Raw genomic sequence first — 22195 nt, 5'->3', positions numbered from 1 at the left:
AAAACAAAAGTTTTTTCCATGTTTTTATTTTAAACTTTGCCAACGTGCGTGTGAACTTGTCCTTGTGTGTGTGTTAATGTGTGATGTGGTTTGTGATCAGAGGGTGGAGGGGAGGGATGGAGTCAATTTGCTGTGGCAGGATGTTGCCCTTTCGCCCCATGAAAGTGATTAATGAATTACAAAATAATTCATCAATCAGCCAACCGGCTCGCTTCACTTTCTGCCACGAGGTTAAGATTATTTTCCAGAAAAACGCCGATCAAGAGTGTGTTAAACTTTGAAATCAGACAAAAAAGCTGCAACAAGGCGCCCTGGCTCATCAGATAATAATATTTCATAACATCAAACCCCCCTCATTCAGGCATGGACCTCAGGGCGCAGAAATACTCTACTCAGCCACACTACCGCTGTATGCGCAATGAGCTTCACCTTTACGCTCACATAAATATTAATAATATGAATTCATCACAAATATTAGCATCCAAATCATCTAAATAATAAAAATGAGAGAATATTTCAAAATAAATTGTTCAATTATACTGTAAAAAATACATTATTTGCTGATATTACTTCCTGCTCTTTGCGTTTTCACGCTTTTATTTCCAACACTAACAACCCCAGAAGTTATTGAACGTAGCCCTGAGCGTTAATCTAACTTTTTCTCCTATAGTTTTAAATGTGTGAAGAATTAAGAAGTCTATGTGATTGGCTCACATGCCATTTTTTCCGCGCGTGCTATTGTGCTGTTGTAAACCTTTGACCTATTAGTAATTATTAGTAGTATTGGCTTAGTTGAGGGTTAGGCCTGAAATAGAATCAGCCTTGTTGTATAGAGGCTTAACCAGGATGGTAAGGAAGCCAACTTCACCACGCTTTCTGCTTTTACTGCTGCTGCTGGTGTGTGTGTGTTTGTGACTGTGTGTTTGTGACTGTGTGTATTTGTGACTGTGTGTGTTTGTGGGGTTTTGTTGCTGTTGGTAATGATGAAAATGATGACTATGATGTGATGCTGATGCTCTTTTATCCTCGGCTTCTTGCTGAAAGCGCTATTTATCCATACAGTGATGCTTTCACTGGCTGTCCAACGAAACGGTGACCAAGGGTATATCACACAGAGCCCCATAATAATAATCAAAGTGGACATCACGCTGTACCCTTCATCACCAGTGAGCCAATATGATTCAAAGAATGCATAGTGGACTTTCACTTAGAAAACGCTTCTTCGTCCTTCAAAATCAAAGCACACGAGGGGCTGAAACTGATTGAAAATTACCCAGAAATCATGAACAGAGCTTCAAAATGAGTTTGGGCAGCTTGGGTTGGGCTGAATTTACTCGACAGGGCGTGATGTAAAGCTTAACTGGAATAATTTGTACTTCTGTTCATTTATTAGCATTATACAACAGAAAAACTAATGAGGTGTAACTCGCCGCGATGTCACTTTTATTTACGCCCGTGTGACGTGAGAACTTTTTGACACACGAGCCGGTAGCCTTTCAACCCCCTTTTAAAAAAATCCAAAGTGTGCGTGTGTGTGTGTGTGTGTGTGTGTGTGTGTGTGTGTGTGTGTGTGTGTGTGTGTGTGTGTGTGTGTGTGTGTGTACAGGGGAGTCAGTGTTACTGGTTGACGTTTGTTTGGGTTTACACGCTGAAGCTGAGAACTGATTCAGGGCTCACAGGCTATTAGAGAGGCTATTTGTTTAATAAGATAGGAATATGGTTTGCTACCTCTCTCATACACACACGTATGCATGCACACACACATTTAAGCGACAAATATGCACATTATTTGCACCTTCGCACTATCACTTTGACAAATTAGCCATACAGCATGCGCTTTATTGCATATAAAGGCTGAAGCACAGCAGCTCATTTACAATGTATCATAAGCTAAACGCAAAGCAAGATGGGGCACCTGTTCCTTCTGTTGGTACGCTGGCTTTAAAGAAAAAACATGCCATTAGCAGCACTATAAGGCCTGTTTTAATTTATTTCCTCCAACAAAACGGCTACAAAATGATTGTGATTCCTGAAGGAACAACCTTTTCTCTGGTTTCATACCCTATTTTGGGCATTTTTCAATATTTTCCTCTAAACACTCTTCCACTTTATCTTCTATCACTAAAACAAACTGGCTCTAACGCCTACTTAGAGCACCGGGCTTCCTGCATTCTGCCTATAAATGTAAGAAAATTGTGCCATCTACCCGCTATCCCTGGAACTGTAGCTCGCAGACCTCGGAGACCTCAGCTCACTTTAACACAAAGGGAGAAAAGGGGACCAGCGCTGCACACAGGCGCCTCCTCAAACAACCAAGACAGCAGCTGCCGGCTGCTATTAGGCTGTAACTTTACAAGTAATGTGTGTTTTAAGCACCTGTCATTCACCTTGCATCCCACTGCGTCTGTCTGTCTGTTTGTGTGTGTGTGTGTGTGTGTGTGTGTGTGTGTGTGTGTGTGTGTGTGTGTGTGTGTGTGCGTGTGTGTGTGTGCGTGTGTGTGTGTGTGTGAGAGAGAGAGAGAGAGAGAGAGAGAGAGAGAGAATTGTGGAGGTGTGGTGTGCGGCCACAGGCCACCTCTGCCTGGAGGAGTAGTGTGATGTAGTTTGAAACATGATCAGAGGAAGCAGGGATGTTCATGTGAAGGCATGAGTTTATTTGAAGGGTTTTGATATAAATGCCACAAATAAGGGAGATAACCCTGGATTGTATCTCTAAATTGTTGCGCACGACCCAAGGCTCTAATTCATAACGCTCGAGTAAACTTAATATTGCCATGTTGTTGCAAAATCAGCCCTTTGTTTTGTCTTGATGTTGGCTTTGAGCGGGTTTGGAATAAGCGGAAAATAATGAAACTACGTCTTTCGACCTCCGCAGTTCATGTAGTGTACACACACCACTATATAAACACTGATCATTACAGCCCCTTTAAACCAGGACATTATAACTCTGCATTAGTCCAACCTAACAAAACTTTCTATCTTCAATAATTTGCATCTGTTCTTAGTAAGAATGGGAAATTGAGGGAAAAAATCAAGAAGGAGGGCCAATCAACACCAAGATGGCAAAGTTCATAAGAAAAAAACGAAAATGAAAAAAAGCAGCGCCAGACTTTGCAAAGGGGCGCAGCGCTTTGTGGTGATATAAATAGAGGGGAGATAAAGAAACTGCAGCGTTGAGCAGGAGTGTGAATATACCCCACGTTGAAGTTTTCCCCATTTTTTGGAAGGCTATTTGAGTTTTCTTTTAACCCAAGAGCGCACAGGGAGCCTTTTTAATACCAGTGGAGCAGCCCTTATCTCCAATGATAGCTTGAATATTGTATGCCAAATAAATCCAATCACAAACCACTGTTTGGACACAGAGAAAGCATGACTGGCGCTTATAGCCTGTCATATTTTTTTAAAGTATTTACAGGCGAAAGAGGACCAAACTGTCACGGAGAAGCGGGCAAGTTGGCGGGTATCAAACCTACCCTATGGTTTGAAGCAGGCAGACACAGACAGCACCTTTTTAAAGCCCGCAGTTTGATTTGTCTTAATGTCTACGATCACACACTCACAGACAGAGAGAGAGAGAGAGAGAGAGAGAGAGAGAGAGAGAGAGAGAGAGAGAGAGAGAGAGAGAGAGAGAGAGAGAGAGTGGAGGACGGGCACGAGCACCAAGCCAGAGACCGCAAACACTCTCCTGGATATTAGACGGCCCCCTCAGCCTCCCAAAACCCTCACGCATTATTTCATCAGGGCTACTTCATAGGTATTGGTCGATACGAGCCTACATCTTCTATTGATTTGTTACTTGGGGTACATAGATACTTTATTAAGATCCCCATTAGGTGCACCGCAGTGATTGTCAGGCTTCCAGGGGTCGCAGTATTAATGTTACAGACGCGTCACTCTCAAGTCGTTTGGAGAAGGAGCCTGAATGTGACTACAAGTCAGCTTTTACGCACGCATTAAGTTAAAGAGAACGTGCGATATTGAAGCCCTTGCTGTGTGTGTGTGTGTGTGTGTGTGTGTGTGTGTGTGTTTTGTGTGTGTTTGTGTGTGTGTTAGTTACTGATACATGGCTCAGTAAATTAGCTTAATCCACAACGACAATTGCGCATGCCTGTATGTTCATCTTTTACCTCTAAGTGCGCGCAAAGCTGCTTACCTGCGTACGTGAGTGCGTAATCAGGCCACATGACGGTGATGAGGATGATGATACTTGCCTCTGCGATAATGTTTAAAGTGAACAATTAATAAATGAGCTTGTGTACATGTAAGATGCCCCCTAAATTGTTAAAATAAGTGCTAAATATTGAACCAACTCTGCATTCATTAGGCGTTCAGGCCTGTCAAGCTCCGCACACGGATCTGCCCTCACACGCCGCTCTTGGTATTCGTTTCTACTTTCCTTCCTGTAAATTCTCCTTACAGACAATCGTGTGAGTGTGTATCTGTCTGTCTATCTGTGCGTGGGGGTACGTGTGTGCCGAAACTTCAAACACGCACTTGGCAAAGCTGCTCCAAACTGTGAAATTAATTTGGCGTAATTCTGCTCCATGCTGGTGGTACACTGAAGGTGCTTTAACAAAAAGAAGAAAAAATCTCACACCCTGAGCGTTATGTCTCGTCCAGTCTTCATCACCATCATCGTCACTATTATTATCATCATCATCATTTTTACCACCAACACAAAGAACAAGAACAAGGTGAAAAGTCAAACAAAATTAATTAAAACTTTTCCTGAAAAATAATTTAAAATACTTTTGATTTTATAATTTCAAGATTTTTTAGAGTACATAAAAACTATCATAATTTCAGGGCTGTTCCCATCAAAAGTAAAGCCTCGTGAAGCATTCTTTATTTTCCCTGGTGCAGGTGTATCTTGTTGCGCTCCTCGGTGCAGGCAGCTACACAAACAGCCTTCATTACGAGGGTGCGCCTGACATTTCTGAATAACGGAGCTTATTGAGCATCTAGCCAGGAACTCAGAGCGAACAGCAGTTGTATGAAAATAAATGGCCTGCACACACTTATGTACGCATGTAACCACATTTTAACGCATAATTTAGTTGCGTTTATTTCATTTAATGACCTTAATTTAAGTAAAGCTAAATAGCTGCTTAATTTTTTTAATTATTGCTCTCGATTAAAAATATTTGATAGTGCAAAAAATGTTACTCAATAGAAAACAAAAGACAGAAAACTTAAAAGTTGAGCCAACATGAAACCGCCACCCACTCAGAGTTTGGAGTTAATCTTCACACCTCCTGTATGCTGGATTGTGTTTCACATTGCATACGTCCCCACCAGATTTTTTGAAGTGAACCTCCTCATAAAAGCATTTCTTTCTTATACATAGCCAATGAAAGATGCATTTTAAAGACAGTACGTGTGTACGACTCTTCTTCTACACCTTTTTATGTCAGGGACACCCCACACAGAGACTCCTTACAGTCCCGGCTTGATAAGACTTTCTTTTTCTGTCCCGGGGACCCACATCTGACATTTCCTGCGGCTTGCAGCAATTTTGCACACTGCCCATAAACTGCAGATAGCAGCAGAGAAGCTGAGATCCAGGATCAACATCACCAAATTCAAACATCCCGTAAACGCGCAGCAGCAAACCAATCCTGACCTGCCAGAGAAATTCAATGACTCCTCTGATTTTTCTGAGGACCCTGTTTAGCTCCTTCTGTGACCCCCGAGCGTCCCGGGACCACAGATTGGGAACTAGTGGACATGTTTGACTGTGATAATTTTGTTGCGGTGAAATGACAGTATACTTCTCAAGTTGTCCCCCCCACCACCCCCTTCTCCATCCCTCGTCGTCCTCCTCCTCCTCCTCCTAGCCCGCTGACCCCCGCAGGTCCGGGCCCCGCTCCGGGACCCCCTGCACTAATGAACAGCGATAACACACAGGACTGCTGGCCGCCAAAAGACAGCAGCGTGCAGGCTGTTGTCAGAGCTGGCTATGCACACAGAAACCGGTCAACCTTATGAGAGGACAAATCTTCACGGAGGGTCTCAGCAGCAGGAGAAGGAGAGGGTAAAAAAAAAAGGGAAAGACTGTAAAGGCAAATCTGTCCGCTGCAGCGAGATGGCGCTGTTCAGCATGTTTCACCTCAGCCTGCTCCGCTTCTCACACACTCACATGTTAAGGGACGTTCATTAGGCTTGTTCCATATTTACTGTGAAGATTCTGAAACAATACAAAATTTAAAATAAAGAAACATAAAATACATAAAAGCAGTGCGGTTCAGCTGTGAGACAGCTTGAGCTCAGAACTTTAGCCACAGATTTAACTGACAGTTTAAGTTGACACTTTACGCGCTCATTCTTGAACAAAGTGACAAATTTACCTTGCTTAATTAATAACTAATAATTATTAAGGGTTGTTTTCATTACATTGAATATTATGGAAACAAAAATAAACACAGACTTTGTTCTGGCGATAAAGTTCAGTTCATTTTCATAATAAGCTGTAACGAGCTCAGAGGTGCTGCCTCCAGGGCCCTCTTTATTGGTCATCATTCGATTTTCTTTCTTTCTTTCTTAATCTTTTTTAATTTGATTTACTTTACATTTTTTATTTGTATTTTCTGATTTAGTTAATAGGAAAGTGTCTTATTTCTTTTACACCTCAAGCTGATTTTATTTTAAATCGGACCTTGAATGTTCACCGGTGTTTTCCAAAAACATCCGAAAAATCGGACCTTCTCTCACAGCTGAGGGTTTCCGCGCTGTCTTGGTTTATGTGCATGTTTTACAACCAAAGCACATTCTGTTTTAATATATTTCGTAAAATAATCATTTATATATTATTTCTTTATGTAACACATGATGAAATTATTCTGTTTTCCCGAGGCAGCCTGTTCTCTCGGTCGGAGCCAGTAAAAGAAGGATATTCACTGTTAAAATAATCTGTAAAAAAGTGCGATGATTGATTTAAAACCTGATGCCAAAACGGAATATTTTTCTTCATGAGTTTTTGAACTTGTCTGCTTTTTCATCTTATCGAGAAATAAATGGGCCAACATCATTCTGATATTCTATATGCACAGTACATGTTGACTGAAACAGGTGTTATGTTATTAACGCAGGCTAATCGAATTGCTTGTTAATACGTTTTCGTTTTCTCTACATGAAAATGTATTTGAAAAAATCAGGATTTAAACTATCTTAACATGGTTTGTAAGTACGTTGTGATAATATATTATTGAATTGAATATCTTCATTGAAGGATGCTGAAACGAATCTCTTTTACAGGCTTCATATTTCGGATGAAACCGGTTTAATAATCATCATTATCATTGGCACTAATTACGACAGGGACTGTGGTGCATAATATGGCTTTCTGCGTTAACTGGACTACATAGGGATTTGCTATAACTTAAATACTTTTAAAAAATCAAATAGAACAACACATCCACGTTCTAAAACATTCTAAAGTTTTAAATTATAGGTGTAAACTTTATCTGCCTGGAGATAGCTTGTGTACCCCGGTTGGGCCTGATGCTGCAGCCGTTGCATGACGTTCACATATTGAGGACTCAATGCACGAGCTCCCTGGAGCCTTGGCCAGTCCTCCAAACTTTACAACTATGTGTAAACAAGTTGTCAGTTTGGCAATAATCTTCTTTACTTTTTACTGGAAGGAAAATGCAATCCCCCCCAGCTTAGATTAGACAGACCACTTCTCTCTCTCTACTTCTTCTCCTTTTTTCTGCTCCCTTGTCATTGGTGGGGCTGGACTTTGGTGGACAATAATGCGGCAATTGTTGATGCTTTGTGACCCATAAAATTTGAGGGTGGCTATTCTGGCTTTGGTATGTAATTATGCAAAACACTTTGCATAAAGACTTGCCATCCGATCTAATGATAGAGCCTGCAGTCTCATTTCCAGGGAGGGAGGCTCCTGCAGACCCTGCACTCCCAGTGACGGAGGAAGAGCTGCCACAATAAAAGCACGACCAACTGCACATAAGAACACATGCTTTTGTTCAGGTAATTTTGTTGTGGTGTGGATGTTTATAATTTAACAACATGGCAGAGTGTATTTAAATGGAACTGCTACTTACAGTATGTGTGTTTTTGCAGAGCATCAGTGTTAAGCATGTAATCAGACAAGGATGTACATTTAGAATTGAACACCACTTTGAGGGCTGTTTCTTTTTGGAATCATAATGAGCTGAAGTGTGTATTTTTAAGTTCTTCCTTTGAAATAACTTCTAAAAAAACTGATCAGAAAGAAGTCAAACTTCAGGTTTATTGCTGAAATATATTTCATGGATCACATTAGCTTTCATCACTCTAAGGCATAAGAAAGCATACAAATATAATCTAATTTTCCATGACTGTCTTAATTAAGTTCCAGCAATCCTCTTGGGTGTTTTTGTGATGATTTTTGTGCAATAAATAAGAGAAAAATACAGCACAAATGTCTCTAATATCTGTGTTTTTGTGTGAATTTGCAGCATGTTTGTTAAGAGACTGCAGCCTGTCTGTCTTTGAGGTGTGCACTATATGGGAGGCTCTGTGTGTATGCACATAATAAACACTGGTGCTGCCTGATAGAGGTGTGAATCTGAGAGCTTTTCTACCAAATGAAGTGCCAGCAGAGAGAGAAATAAAGAGATCTGCAGCTGTCAGGGGTCAGTCAGGCAGAGATTGCTTCTAGAGATCTTTTGAAAAAATCACACGTTTGAAGGCTTAGTGCTTTGCTGTCTTCGCATTTCAAGCTCAGATCAGTGGAATGAGAAAAAAAAAGGAGAACATGGGTTGGAGAATTGTGATGTTGGGATGGACACGGGAGGACGAGTGCTTTTTGGAAGGCAGGAGAGACGAGCCTTTTACCTGATCCTTTAGAGGAGGGAGGCGAGCCCAAGTTTTTGTTCTTACATTAAAACATGTATCACACAATTAAAGCAACAGTTTCTCTAATGTCTGACTGTCTGTGTTGGACTGTGTGTGTGAGGAAACTGAATGCACAAAACCTGCTCCACACTCTCCTCTAATTTGCCGTGTGTGTCAACAGAAAGAGGCAGTGAAGGAAAACAACTCTGAAGTGTTTCATGACTCTCACATGGATCAGTCTGAAGCTTCAGAGTTAAAATGTGAAACAGATTTTTTTAACGCAGAATTATTTTGGCACACAGAAACAGAAGAAAGAAATCAAATTAAGATTTTTACATGCTCTATTATCAATTATTTTTAGAGCAGAATTCACCATTTAAACTGTTACTTTCCATCTTTTTCTGAAGCCTGGGCCAAACAAGATGTTCTGCTGAAGTTTGTAGTGATCACTCTAAATCTAAGCCTCAAACGAATGATCAAAAAATCACATTTTTTACAGATGATTTCATCAATTCAACGTTGATTTTCTACACACAAGAGCAATTTTCAAGTGTTGAAGTTAAACAGTAAAGGCAAGTTTTTGACCTTTATTACTTTGGGACTTTTCTGTTTTGAAAAAAAGACAGGACACAGAAGAGAAAATCTGATATTTTCAATTTATTTTGGGATACTATTATTCAAAGTGTTTGAGCTGTTTTTTTCATATTAAACCTGAAATGTATCACATTTTTAAATATCTTTGTTTTAACCTGAAACAAACTTGAATGTATCTTTCAAACACATCCTTCTCCCTTTTTCACAAACTAAATATAACCTAAAGCAAGCCTCAGAAGCCTGAGTGCTTAAAGTTTCAGCTGTTTTATCCAGTCACAGCTAAGGACAAAAAATCAGGTCTGTGAGGCCACTTTACTTTTGGATTTTTGCATTTTAAAGCTGTTAAAAACAAAAGTTTCATAATGTTAAAATAGTGGGAAGTTCTTATATTTCGCCATGGCTTTGTCACAAAGTCCTCCTTCTTTATTCTAGTCTGTTCTTGAAAAATTCTAAATCTAATGTGATTTGAGTATGTCCTTTCACACAACATTTAAATAACAAGAAATACATCCAACAACAAGCATGAATCACATCATTAAATTCACGGATTTCAACAGACTAAATTTGACAACTTTTCCTTCAAACACAGAACAATGTAATCCTTAACCTACTCTTCAAACTGCCAGCACAGCAGGAGACACAACAAGATGTGACTCTTTGATTCCTGAGTTGTGTGACAGTGATCCTGAGCAGGGACTAAGATTATCTGACAGCCGAAGTGTGAGTGTATTTAGAGGCTCTTGAAGCATTTTTAACACTGCAATAAAGCAAATGTTTTGAAATAAGGGAAGTGAACTAAAGAGGAACTGTTAAGAAAAGAAGAAAAAGGTCAAGTTAGCACGTAGTGACTGATTATTTGATTAATAATCTTGACTTTGAGTCTTTCAGATTGAAAAAAAATCATCTTCAAGAAGCTTTTCACTTGAAATCCTTGTGTTTTCAATCAAAAGTGAGTTCTGGAGAAACATATTCTAGGTGTGAACCCTAACTTCTGAGTGTGTTTTCTAACCGCTTCTTTTTTTTTTCATACATCATGTGATTTCTTCTGCCTGCGTCTTGCTCGAGAGGCAAAATATGCAAATCCCATCAGATTTATAACACTCGCTGCCTTTCACTTGTTCATGTGCTTCTGCTGTGCTGTATTATTATTTTCAAGGGTTCTCAGCAGGACATAAAAGGATCATAAGTTATTCTTCCACCTGACAAAAATATTTCATTCTGCCTCTGTTTTCAAAGATGGACCAGAGGAAAAGTGATAATGACGTGATTTATTATCATCTGAATGGACGACAGCAGCCTGATTGCTTTTGACGGAGCTTCATGCAAAGCTACATATGAAACTAAATATAAATTGACAGGGAATGCTTGCCACAAAGTAAAATTCTTTCATCTGACAGCGTCATGTGCTCATTAAATCATCCACAAAACAGGTGATACAAACATTTTCATTCAAACAAGCACAAAGGCAAAAACAGTGGACTTCATTCAACTAAGAGCAGAAATGAGAGAGAAGCCCCTCAGTGAACTTGCAGTGTCGAGATTTTTTAGACAACTTTCTCAAAGTTTGCCTTTCTGGTTAATAAAGTTTGGTGATCATTGTACTAAGAATGTATAAAATCTTGTATAAATATGCTTATAAATCAAAGCTTTGCAGATTTGCACCTCACAGATTTAGGCTTTTATTTTATTTTCCTTGTCAGGCTTTTATTTTTTGGATCACGCAGCTGTAACAGAAGGACCTCTGATAGGCCTGGTGTTAAAGAGCTCTGATCTGGGCCGTGACAGCTTAGCCCAATCAGCCTGTTCAACATGCTGCTTTGACTGTCACTTTCAATTTTCACATGACCCCTCGGTCCTAGAATGGGGGAGAAGTGGCAGAAAGTAGGACTGAAAGCTCATATTATCGCTCTGACAGCTTCACTCATCTGAAAGTAATGCAAAACGCAGTTCAGATTTATACCCTGACCTTCTGCTCAAACAGGGAATCTACTGTATCTGCATGTTAGGTGTTGAGGCACCCAGACTCCTGCAGCAGAATTAGTCAAAAAGCAGACTATTTTCTGTCTAATTATTCAGCAGATGTGACAGAGAGAACAAGAGAGCAGTTTAAAGAGGTGCTGCTCTGCAACAAAGACTTCCACTAAATGTTGCTTAGAGAAAACAACATATGGAGCATTTTTTTCAATGCCTAAAGCAAAAACCCACATATTTCCCTTCATGGATCAAGTGACCAGCAGGTATTCTGCACATGCAACATGTGGCTTTTTATATAACATTAAAAAATTACACTTGGTGTTGCTGCTGGTGCAGAGCTGATCATATTCTCAATATCCTCCCTGAAAGGTTTTATCTGAGCCGTATTTATGCTCATGTAGGTCATAAAAGAGGAGCGCTATCAGAGCTGGTGGATGTGGTCATTATCAGACATGGTGCTAGACAGGAGGGAGGGGTTCATTGTTCACTGCATGGGCGCTGCCTGAATAAGGTGTGTTCATTGTTCATTCCCACCAGTTTTTAACCAGCATTGCAGACTCATATAAAACGTGGTGACTATGAATTACTGTGATTTAAAGAGGTACTAAAATAACAAAGTGTAGTAATCATTAAAACCAAAAGACTTCGGATAAATGATGGTTTCTGAACATGCTTTCATCAAGCTGAAGGCATTAAACTTGATAAATGATTTCCCAAAAGAATTTCCAAGTGGAATATGAAGAGATGAATAAAAACACAGTTTTAGCTTCCTCTTACTTTAAAGGCTGACTACTTGTCATAATTCACAGAAACTGTGTATCTGCATGTTTTTGTCACAGCTCCAGCAGTAAAACATAAAGAGTTCAGTGACCTGAACAATAAAGGCTGTTGTTATTATTTTTTTTCCCTTTATAATCCACACTTCTTGTCCTCTGCCTGCCCTCCTAATCCCTTGGCATGTGTTGGTGACATCACATGGCTGCTGGCTCCAAGTTCTCATCCCCCTGCAACTGTCATTAACTCTGTGAACAAATGAATAATGACTGGGAGACTAGCTGGCTCCCACCACTGACCTTGGGTATTATTAGAGTGACCTCTCTTTGGCTTGACCAAAAAAAAAGAAAACCTTTTTGATATCATTGCTGGAAGTACACTAGGAATGATGGCCTGTCTGAGGGCAGCAGGGGGGAGGCTGAGGGCTGCACACACCAGGGAGGGAGGGGGAACCACCGGTGTAGTGTAAACCTATACTTTGCTCCCACTGCTGCTTCATGAATACTTAATTAGAGAACACAGCCTGAAAAAAAAAACTGACTCGCTGGTTTCCTGACCTCTCTTTAGCAACAATGCACAATATTTGGGTGTAGCTTGGTGACATGGTCAGGCGACATGTTTCTCTGTAGAGGAGACGAGCCGTTTGGGAATCTTGTCGCAGCGAGCTGTGCGATATCATCTGTGCGGAGAGAGAGAGAGAGAGAGAAAGAGAGAGAGAGAGGGGGAGAGAGGAGAGGATCAGTCAGGTGTGGCTGTGGGAGGAAGCATCTCCATATGTCACAGGGAGGGCTCTCATAAGAACATGCTGCAAATCACAAGCTGATAGTGATCACAGGCTGCACACACATGAGTGTGATTTATTGTCAGCTGCAGCAGAGAAAGTAACTGAGTACTTTACTCTGATACTGTATTTGAGGTACTTGTGGTTGAACTGAGGATTGGTTAGCTTTCTTTTATTCTACAAAATTTATTTAACAGCTATGGAGAAGGAGATTTTACAAGCACAACTATGTTACCCGTTTATGTTGCATGCTGCATCATACATGATTAACTACCCAACCAAGTATTTTATCAGATTTGACTCAAATTACAACATGAAAGTGCAGCGTTGGTTGCATTGGTTGTAATAATCAATTTTTGCTCTAGAATTGACTGAGAATTTAAACTTTGGATACAATGTAGACATAAAACAGCTAATAAAAAGGTGGCAGCATTAGGATTAAAATATTTTAAAACGTGGGATGGCACATTGGTGGAACATAAGGTACTTTTTATCAAGTGCTGTGTGCTTCAGTGTGATCACACTGCTTTCTACTTGTATGGCACTACATTTCAAAGGGAAATATTGTACTTGTGCGATATATGACAACTGCAGTTTCTAGTTAATTCATATATAAATAATTAGGGATCAAAACGTGAGATGGTCTTTTAAAATATCATGCATGTTACATTGTTGAGCAACTTAATGGTACATATACAATTTGACCAGAATTCTGCACATTTCTACATTAGTAATGACAACGTAAAAATTAGGTATTCAATAATATTATAGTTTCCTTTCACAGGGGTCCTTTACTCTAAATTATGAGTAATGTTTACTTTTTGATAATTTATCTAAAATTTGCCACTATGCAATTAGTAATTATCTGGCATTATGAATGCAGCACTAAAATTAAATATAGTTGTATTGCTGCTTTTACTCAAGTAAATGATTTGAAAAGGAAGAGGAAGAGCCTCCACCCAGCCCTGAAGTTCACTTGGTGTGTGTTTAATTACAGAGCTCTGAAGCAGCCAATAGGAAATGAGCAATGTATTTTGACGCAAAATCTAATAAAACACCTGGATGTGTTTTAACGCCATCTTTGTCTAGCTTATAATTAAAGACTGAGATCAATAAATGAATGAATAATGGATGAAATCAAACTGTCAGATTGGTAATCTCACTGTGTGTAATGGAGACTCCGGCTATATATGAACACTGACAGAGACGTATAGAAGCTGTGGCTATTTGCGGCTCGCGCTGAACGAATAAATACCTGAGATGAAAGGTAGACACACATATACACACACACATACGGAGGGAGCGCGTGATGTAATCAGTGCTGCCACATCGAGGGCTCTCCATCATTACAATCTGCGGATTGCAATAAAAGTTCCCAGAATTGCAGTGAGCAGCCCAATCTGAACCAATGGACAATCACAGCCTCTGATCTCAGCACCAATTGAGACACATCCCACCTGAACGTCTCAGAAATTAGACCTGCGTGGTGCGTTCACGCTCCCGAGAAGGACAGATAGAGCAGGTGCTTTCCCTCACTCATACCCATCGATCAATAATCTCCTTCAAAAAGGTTTACTTGTAATTATGTTGGGACTATTTTACACAGCTTTGCAAGAGTCTGAACGGGCGAATTAAATCGCTATTAAAGGGAACAATTAGCCGTTTGGTTTTGTTGAAGTCAGTGAAGCCGCGCACACAAAGTGGACGACCTCTGTCAGCGGAGAGCAGCGCGCAGAGGGAGAGAAAGTGAGGTGGAAACCCTCCTGTTCACTTGTGGCGACTGATATTGTAGCACACAGAGCTGCATAACATATATTTTATACGGGGTTTGTAAATGCTCCCTGATGTACTGTAGTCATTTAAACAATATTAATAAAAAGTATCGATAAGTAATTTGAAAGGAGCTTTAAGAGGCAATTCTTTAAATTTTTGGGCACTATTTTGAAATTCAAATGAAAAAGAAAAAAATCAAGCAACATTGAGAAAAATAAATTAATCTGGACAAATAAAAACGTATTTCTTTTGGTTAATTTTTGGTTCATCCACACCGTTTTGAGATGTGATTAGTCTGCGCACGTGCTCACAACGACAACAAAATGTGATAACACTTTAATGTAACCAGAATCGTTTGTGTTGAAATTTGATTGAGTTAGTTGTTTGTTTTTTTTAGAAGCTCAAATTAACTAAATGTAGGTCTGATTTGAGAGCTGATTATTTTTTCAAATTTGTACTAAAAACCGGTCAATAATAATACCAACAACAATTATATTTTAATAAAAATAGTAGTATTCAATAATAATAATAATAATAATAATAATAATAATAATAATAATACTACAAGCGTTGTTAATGGTGCTATTTCCAGTATTGCAGTGTTTTGCCTCAGTGAGGGGTGCACGTGCATCTGGGTGCAGCAGCAGCAGGGAGAGCTGCAATGATTCCCAGGGTGCAGAGAGACATTTCCTCAGGCAGAGTCCCTCACAGACAGAGTCTGCCAGGACATGAGTCGTGGAAATCGGCGGACTTCGACGCAGTAAACAGCTGGTTTCATGTCCACCCAGCATCTGTCGCGACGAGGAATCAGAAGAAGAAAAGAACGTTGACCCACGCGACATAAAAGGGCGTGGAGGATGTAGAGAAGTGGATGAGAGACTGGGTGAGGACGGGTATGACCTTTACAGAAAGTTTAAATGTTGTGGGGAAAGGACCACGTGACCAAGGTGACAGAGACCCTCATCAGAGTAATTACGGAATAGTTAAGTGCTGGCTGATTTAACCGAAAACGCTCAATGGAGCACATCTCTTCTTCTTTTACACAGAGACAGCTTTGAGCTTGGAGAATGGCGGCTGCTGTGAAAGCAATGATGGATACTATTGTCCAAAATTTGACCCTCTATTAACATCTCTTGGCAGCATCTGGATGCTGTCACCATGGAGGAGGACAAAAGTCATTTTCTCAACATACCAAATCCTCTCTTTTTAAACGCCTTCCCCCACCAATAAATGGGTCGAGGCCAGGCCAGAAGCCCAATCTCTCCCTTTATCAGCCTCCACACTGCCACCTCTCCATCCTCCCCTTTGTTTTGCAGGTGTCTCCAATTACCTGCTAATTTGCCTCTAATCTTGGCACAATTCTTAATAAACATGTTTATCCCTCCCAGCAACCAAAGTCCCTGAAAATCCTAACACATAGCAGTGACATTCTCCTCCGCTTAAACAATGCACCCATTTATTAATTTCACTGTAAAAGTATTGCAGCCCAAGAGGGGAGTGAAGAGTGTCTCTTGTGATAGATGCAGGTTGCAGGGTGGCATTTCATTATGAATTTTCTTGGTGAAAGATGAGTGCCAAGGACCAGCCAATTCAGCACAGACACCAGGAGAGAAAGAGTGTTGCTAAGAGACGGGGATGCTGCACAACTTCCATCAGGAGCTTGACTCTGACCTTTATGCAAATTAGCTTCTGCCAAATCTTTTGTGTGAAAAGCAGCCGAGATGTCACTAATACCTGGCCCAAAAAACATGCTTTAATATCTGGATTCCTCTCAGAATGCAAAATGCACTTTGGGGAGTGTAACAGTGACACAGATCCAGACCTCAGCATCCTTTGAGGGTTTTAATTGAAATAAAGGAAAGACTGAAAGTCTGCAAAATAAAGACTGAGGGTTGCTGCTTTAAACCTTTAATTAATTTTACTTCTCCTATAAACATGTTTTTTTCTATTCATAAACAATGCTGTGGAAACTTAAGTGAAATTGAGGACCTGACATGCTTTAAAAAGATTGCCCTGTTTATGAGAATTTAACAGCATGTTTGATTGGATTTGTAAAAAAGTGCTGCAACCTAAAGTGTTTTAATACAGATTTTTTTCCCTTTATGCTAAACACTCCTGGATAACTCAGAAGCCTGACATTTAAAGGGAGCTGCCTTCCAGCAACATGGATTATTCACATGTGAGACATCAACAAGGTGCAGTTTCCTGACCTGTTTGTCATTTAACACAAGAATGATAATGATGGTTAGGAGTGGGCAGGTGAGGGGGGGTTAGATGGCTGGAGAGGGCAGGGAGGTTATGACCTGTGCAAAGGCCTGTATCAGGTTGTAGCAGGTTATCTGAAGTGGACGCTGATAATGGCCTTTTTAGATGTGCCAGGTTTGATCCTTTCACCACTGAGAAGGCGAGCTAATCAATAGTCTGAGTAGATCAGTGATATGAGGTTACTGTATGAGTAACCAGCCTCACAACAACAACAACATGGGCATGACGGTTAATTGGATGGACATTTGAAGGGGTCAACATGAGACAGAGAGAAGAACAGTTTATCAGTCGGACAATTTTATGATCACTAAAAATCTAATCAATTGCACATTGATTGAGCATCATGTTACTGATTCTTAATGCACAAATACATGGGGATATTTAGAAATTATGATCACAGCATGCCCTTCATGGATTAACATGTGGGTGCAATGAACCCAACTTCAAGGCACAAGCATAAAATAGCCATTTTAATCAAAGCTAAGTGAAATATAGATCCTTTCCTCCTGTGGTTCTTCACATTATGCAGAAAGAAAGAGAGAGGGAGAGGGAGAGAGAGGGAGAGGGAGAGGGAGAGGGAGAGAGAGAGAGAGAGAGAGAGAGAGAGAGAGAGAGAGAGAGACAGAGAGAGAGAGAGAGAGAGAGAGAGAGAGAGAGAGAGAGAGAGAGAGGGAGAGAGAGGGGAAGAAGAGAGGAAAGAGAGAGCAATACACTACCGTGTTCAAAGCCAACCTTGTCAATAGTACTCACAGTGGGCTCGGTGAGTGTAATAGCACTTCCCTGATTCTACATTGATATCATATAATCCAGTGTGCCCCGTTTCACTATCATATTTATCTAACCTGCTGGGGGACAGGCTAAGGGGGACAGTGTCCCTGCTGCTAGGAGCAGACACATTACACACTGCCTCGTGTATTCTTATTGATTACTCCCACCCCGCAGCCCAGGGACCATAATTTAACTCAGCAGGCACTACAGTTAATACTGGAATTCAAACATTCCATCTACACTTCAAGAGACAAAAACAATTGACACTTTAAAAATGTGCAGGGCCTCTCTAAATGGGATCTGAAGGGAATGGATCTCCATTTTCTGCTCTGCGCTTTTTTTTTTCTTCCTCCTCCTCGTATACTTCAGACTCCTGGCTAAGCTGATACAGTATTGTTTCAGAGAGGAAGAATGGACAAAGTGCTTTAAGAATTTATACAAGGGAAGGAATGTATTACTTATTATTCAATTTACAGATTTGTTTCTGTTAAACCCTCAAATATGATGATTTAATTACATAAATTGAGCCAACAAGTGTTTCTTGAAAAGCTTAAATTGATTTTACTAACAGGAATTATCCATTGCACTTTTAGAACAACATTAATACAAACTTTCCCAGAAGGAGAATAAAATAAAGACAGCTTGATTTGAGCTGTGGAAGCATCAGTTGCCTTGTTGGTCTGCACATATAAAGAGGGACATCTCTGACACTACTGCACTTTGACAGCTTTAAACTTATAGTGTAACCACTACATTTAAACCAAGCAATAAAGATGAATTTGTTATTTAAACACCTTTCTTTGTCTCTTTCCTCTAAACATTAAAAGCTAAGTACAAGTGATCAAGAATACCCTAAACATTTCAAAAGCTCCTGCAAGATCCTCTTTGTGGAAATTTCTCTTCCAGCTGTCCCGCTGTCCCCCCCTCCTATAAAATTAATACCACACATGTTGGCAGAGAGGGGCTTCAGATCAACTCATTATTATAACTTCATCATCCCTGGTTAACTATGTGATCATGATGATTTGGTGGGTTAAAGTGGCGTCCACTGACACTCATGCAGCTAACAGCAGGGAACATTCAAACAAGAAATGAAGCAGCTCAGTATCAGTGGAAGAGAGGCTCAAGGGGGATGATACTGGACTAAATGAATGTGGAAATAATTACTACAGCAGTTCAGAAATTCTGAAAAATATAGTTTATGCTCTTATATTATATTTTATTGTAACTCACTCAGATGTTTGAGATGTTTACCATATTATATCTGAAAATTTGATCAACTATATGATTATACTAGGGAATGATAAATTAAAGTGTTGTTATTGTCTGGCACTAATTGAAGCAAACCAATAAAAGTAAACAAAATCAACACATAAAAAAGGATTTCTGTCTTCAGGTAATGCCCTGAGCTAAAATTAAGTTAATTAATTTAAAGATTATGGGAAAAGTGATCAAATATACGTCGATTCAGAACCTGAATTTCTTGAAACAGATGAAGTCCGCACAGTGGTGCTTTTTCTAAAGCTAAAATGAGCATCAGTGGGGATTAATATGCATTAATTAAATTGACTCTGTTTCCTTTAATGAGAGGGAAAGGATTTGATGTTAATGCTGTTGATCTCACCGAGGCTTCAATCCACCTAATTAAGCAGTATTTCTGCAACACACTAAAATAATCAATAAAAAAAGATATTTCATCACTGCTCAGATATTCAGATAATTAAAACACATCACATGTGGGCTCACCTCAGCAAAGACAGAAATAGTCTTCCTCAGTTTGGAAACATGTTTCCTTTTTTGGTGGAATAATTAAAAATGCCTGTTTTATCAGAGCTTTTAGTCATAGTGTGTGGCAGCACTCACTGTTGCATCTGTGTGTTGTGCAGAGATAGAGTGTCTGTGGAGGGCCGGGGAGCAGACTCCAGAGATCCATCCATCTCAATCTGAGGCTACAGCTGACACCTTACAAAGAGGTACAATTAATAAGGGCATTATCCAGCAGTAGGCAACAATGGAGTCCTAACGCAGAGACACCAACCTCGGGAGGCCCGGGGAGGAGAAAAAGGGAGCGTGTGTGTTTATGGGAGGGGGGAAGGGCGAGCCAAAGTGCTTCAAAATGGGATGCATTACAACCAATGTCTGCAGAACATGAATTACATTCTATTATAACTGAGCCTTATGATGGATGGGACCAGCTGCTTTGTCTGCTAAATGGGTCACTTTCAGCAGCCGGTCCTGCGGTGTTAAAACTTCTGCATCTCAAATCCTTCATTTCTAAACTACATGTACAATTTTAATTTTCTTTAAATTTTAGGACTTTAGAAAGTGTTATAAACAAAGTGCCACCAAATTAAAGCTTTGAAAAGCTGAATAAACAAAAGTTTAAAGAGTCCTAAAAGACACGCCTCATTGCTGTTTGTTTGTTTGATGACAGGTGTTCAGTTAATAAAGGCATCACGAGGAGGAAATGTGAGATATCAAATACAGCAGAACTGATAATGGAGCTCTCATGAAAGTGTCCTATTAGTGCAGGTTGAGTGCAGCCCTATGGTTCACAGGGGAGAGGGCGGAGACGCCGCTGCACTGACATTTACAGCAATCCAGGAGTTGTTTGTGGTCACTGGACTGGAGACAAACGCTGAACCCAAGGGTCAGAGGTCAGGGCTAAATTTCATCCACAGTGGAGGTCCCTCTGTTGGAGAAGACAAACAGAGAGAGGGCAGCTGAGGTGTGAAGTGTCCCTGCTGTCGGGGAAATCAATCAATCGTCATGTATAAACACAACTCTGACCAAAGGAATACAGAGCAGAAGAAATGTTGGTGTAAAATGGGAAAAAGGACAATAAACACACACAGATCAATAGAAAATGGACTGACTTGAAACAATGGACTGGGAACGTAGTCTTAAATAATGAACTCTAATCGCTCTAAAGTCTGTTCCAGTTTTTGAGACGGAGTCAAGAGTCCTCCAAAGTGTTCGTTTTATATTTTCCTACTCGCTCCACAGGGAAAGGATGAGCCTGGTTATGGATTAACGCTGTGATCAATAACAAGATAGGAGAGCGGCTCTCTAAGCTGAGGAAAATTAATTCGAAATGCAGTCAAACTCTTATCGACCCGCCGCCAGGGGTTGCTTTCATTGCAGGTAGTTGATAATCCACCAATATTGTGATGAGCGGCTAATCTCTCATTTTAAATATGACCTCCACTGCTCATAATAAAAGTTAAGACCTGCCGTCCATTTGTTGTCCATACAGCGCAGGGTCTCTGGAGGTTCACTGTCAGCCGCCAGATTGTCCTCTGCTGGGAGTACTTATCTTCACTTCTGGGTAGAAGTCCATCAAACAACGGAAATATCTTGATCTTTGAGTGATTTGAACATAGCGACCCCCTCACTGAGCCGTTTATGATTAGTTATGAATCATCTTTTTATTTTTTAACATTTTTATCCTTAAACGAGAAAAATCATATGATTAACAGCTTAAAATCCTGCCATTATTAAAGCATGCATGTGTAAACAACATGAAGGAATAAGTCAGCGGTCCTTCTACACATTTTGTTGACAAGATGATGCCATGTTTAGTTTATGCAAATCAATGTTTGCCAGATGTTAACAGTTATTGGGAAAAAGAAATGCCAGACTGTCCTCTAAACTTTGCAATCACTCCAAAGGCAAATGTAACAAGTTCTATGACTATTACATAAATGGAAATTCACTTTGTGCAAAAGTGATGCATTAACTGCTGTAACAAATTATCTCTTTGCTTTCAGCTTCATCCAGCACAGATGAGCAAAATGGGCAAAATAGGAAGTGAATAACAAATAACTTTAATTCAATATCTTTTTTAATATTTTTGTATCTCCTTTCAGGTTAATAAGATCAACAGCAGATTATAGTCTAAAGATGTTTTGATGCAGAAGCAGTTTTATCTAATATGAGCTGAGGCCAGTTAACTCCTCCAGGTCAATCAACCTTTCCAATCAACCAATCAAAAGTTGCTCCTTCATGACACCAGGCAGCTCCTCTGATCTGCCCCGATCACCTCCAGCTAAACACGGTTCACAAACCTTCATCACTGAAGAGCGGAGTCAGAGCGGTGTTGAAATCAGAAGCCAAACAAAGCAGGTTAATTGCTGATCAACACAGTGTGACTTTAATGAGGCCCAGTTGCCCACGGCCAGGCCCAGTTCACTTCATCCACACTTTCTCCTGACTGCTCTGCTTTTCTTTCATCTTGTTTGCGTTCTCCACTGCTGGGACTGTCATTGTTGCTTTTAATTACTCCACCACCAAATGGTACAGATGAAAGATAGGTGTGTGTAATTAATAAAATTTCCATAAATTTGAATCTGTAACCAGTCTCATTAGCTTGTGCCTTTTGTCTTGACTGAAGTTCCCATGTCATCTTTTTCCAACTCTAACTCT

General features: G+C 40.1%; 1 long non-coding RNA gene across 3 annotated transcripts in view; it reads right to left on the bottom strand.

Annotated features, from left to right (window-relative positions):
• Window positions 1-10683: 10683 nt before the first annotated feature.
• Window positions 10684-22195, bottom strand: part of LOC117814541 — a 106931-nt gene continuing 95419 nt past the window's right edge. Inside the window, exons 6-7 of one of the 3 annotated variants that reach the window (XR_004631588.1) lie at window positions 20359-20462; window positions 10684-12862 (exon numbers count right to left, since the gene is read on the bottom strand). This is a non-coding gene — a long non-coding RNA (uncharacterized LOC117814541). Of the gene's footprint in view, window positions 12863-18084; window positions 19733-20358; window positions 20463-22195 lie in introns of those variants that run through there. The other 2 variants (XR_004631589.1, XR_004631587.1) reach the window with 2 other exon arrangements.

The sequence above is a fragment of the Notolabrus celidotus genome, chromosome 6, assembly GCF_009762535.1.
Source record: "Notolabrus celidotus isolate fNotCel1 chromosome 6, fNotCel1.pri, whole genome shotgun sequence".
Classification (NCBI taxonomy): domain Eukaryota; kingdom Metazoa; phylum Chordata; class Actinopteri; order Labriformes; family Labridae; genus Notolabrus; species Notolabrus celidotus.
This window is presented reverse-complemented; position numbering and strand designations above follow the sequence as displayed.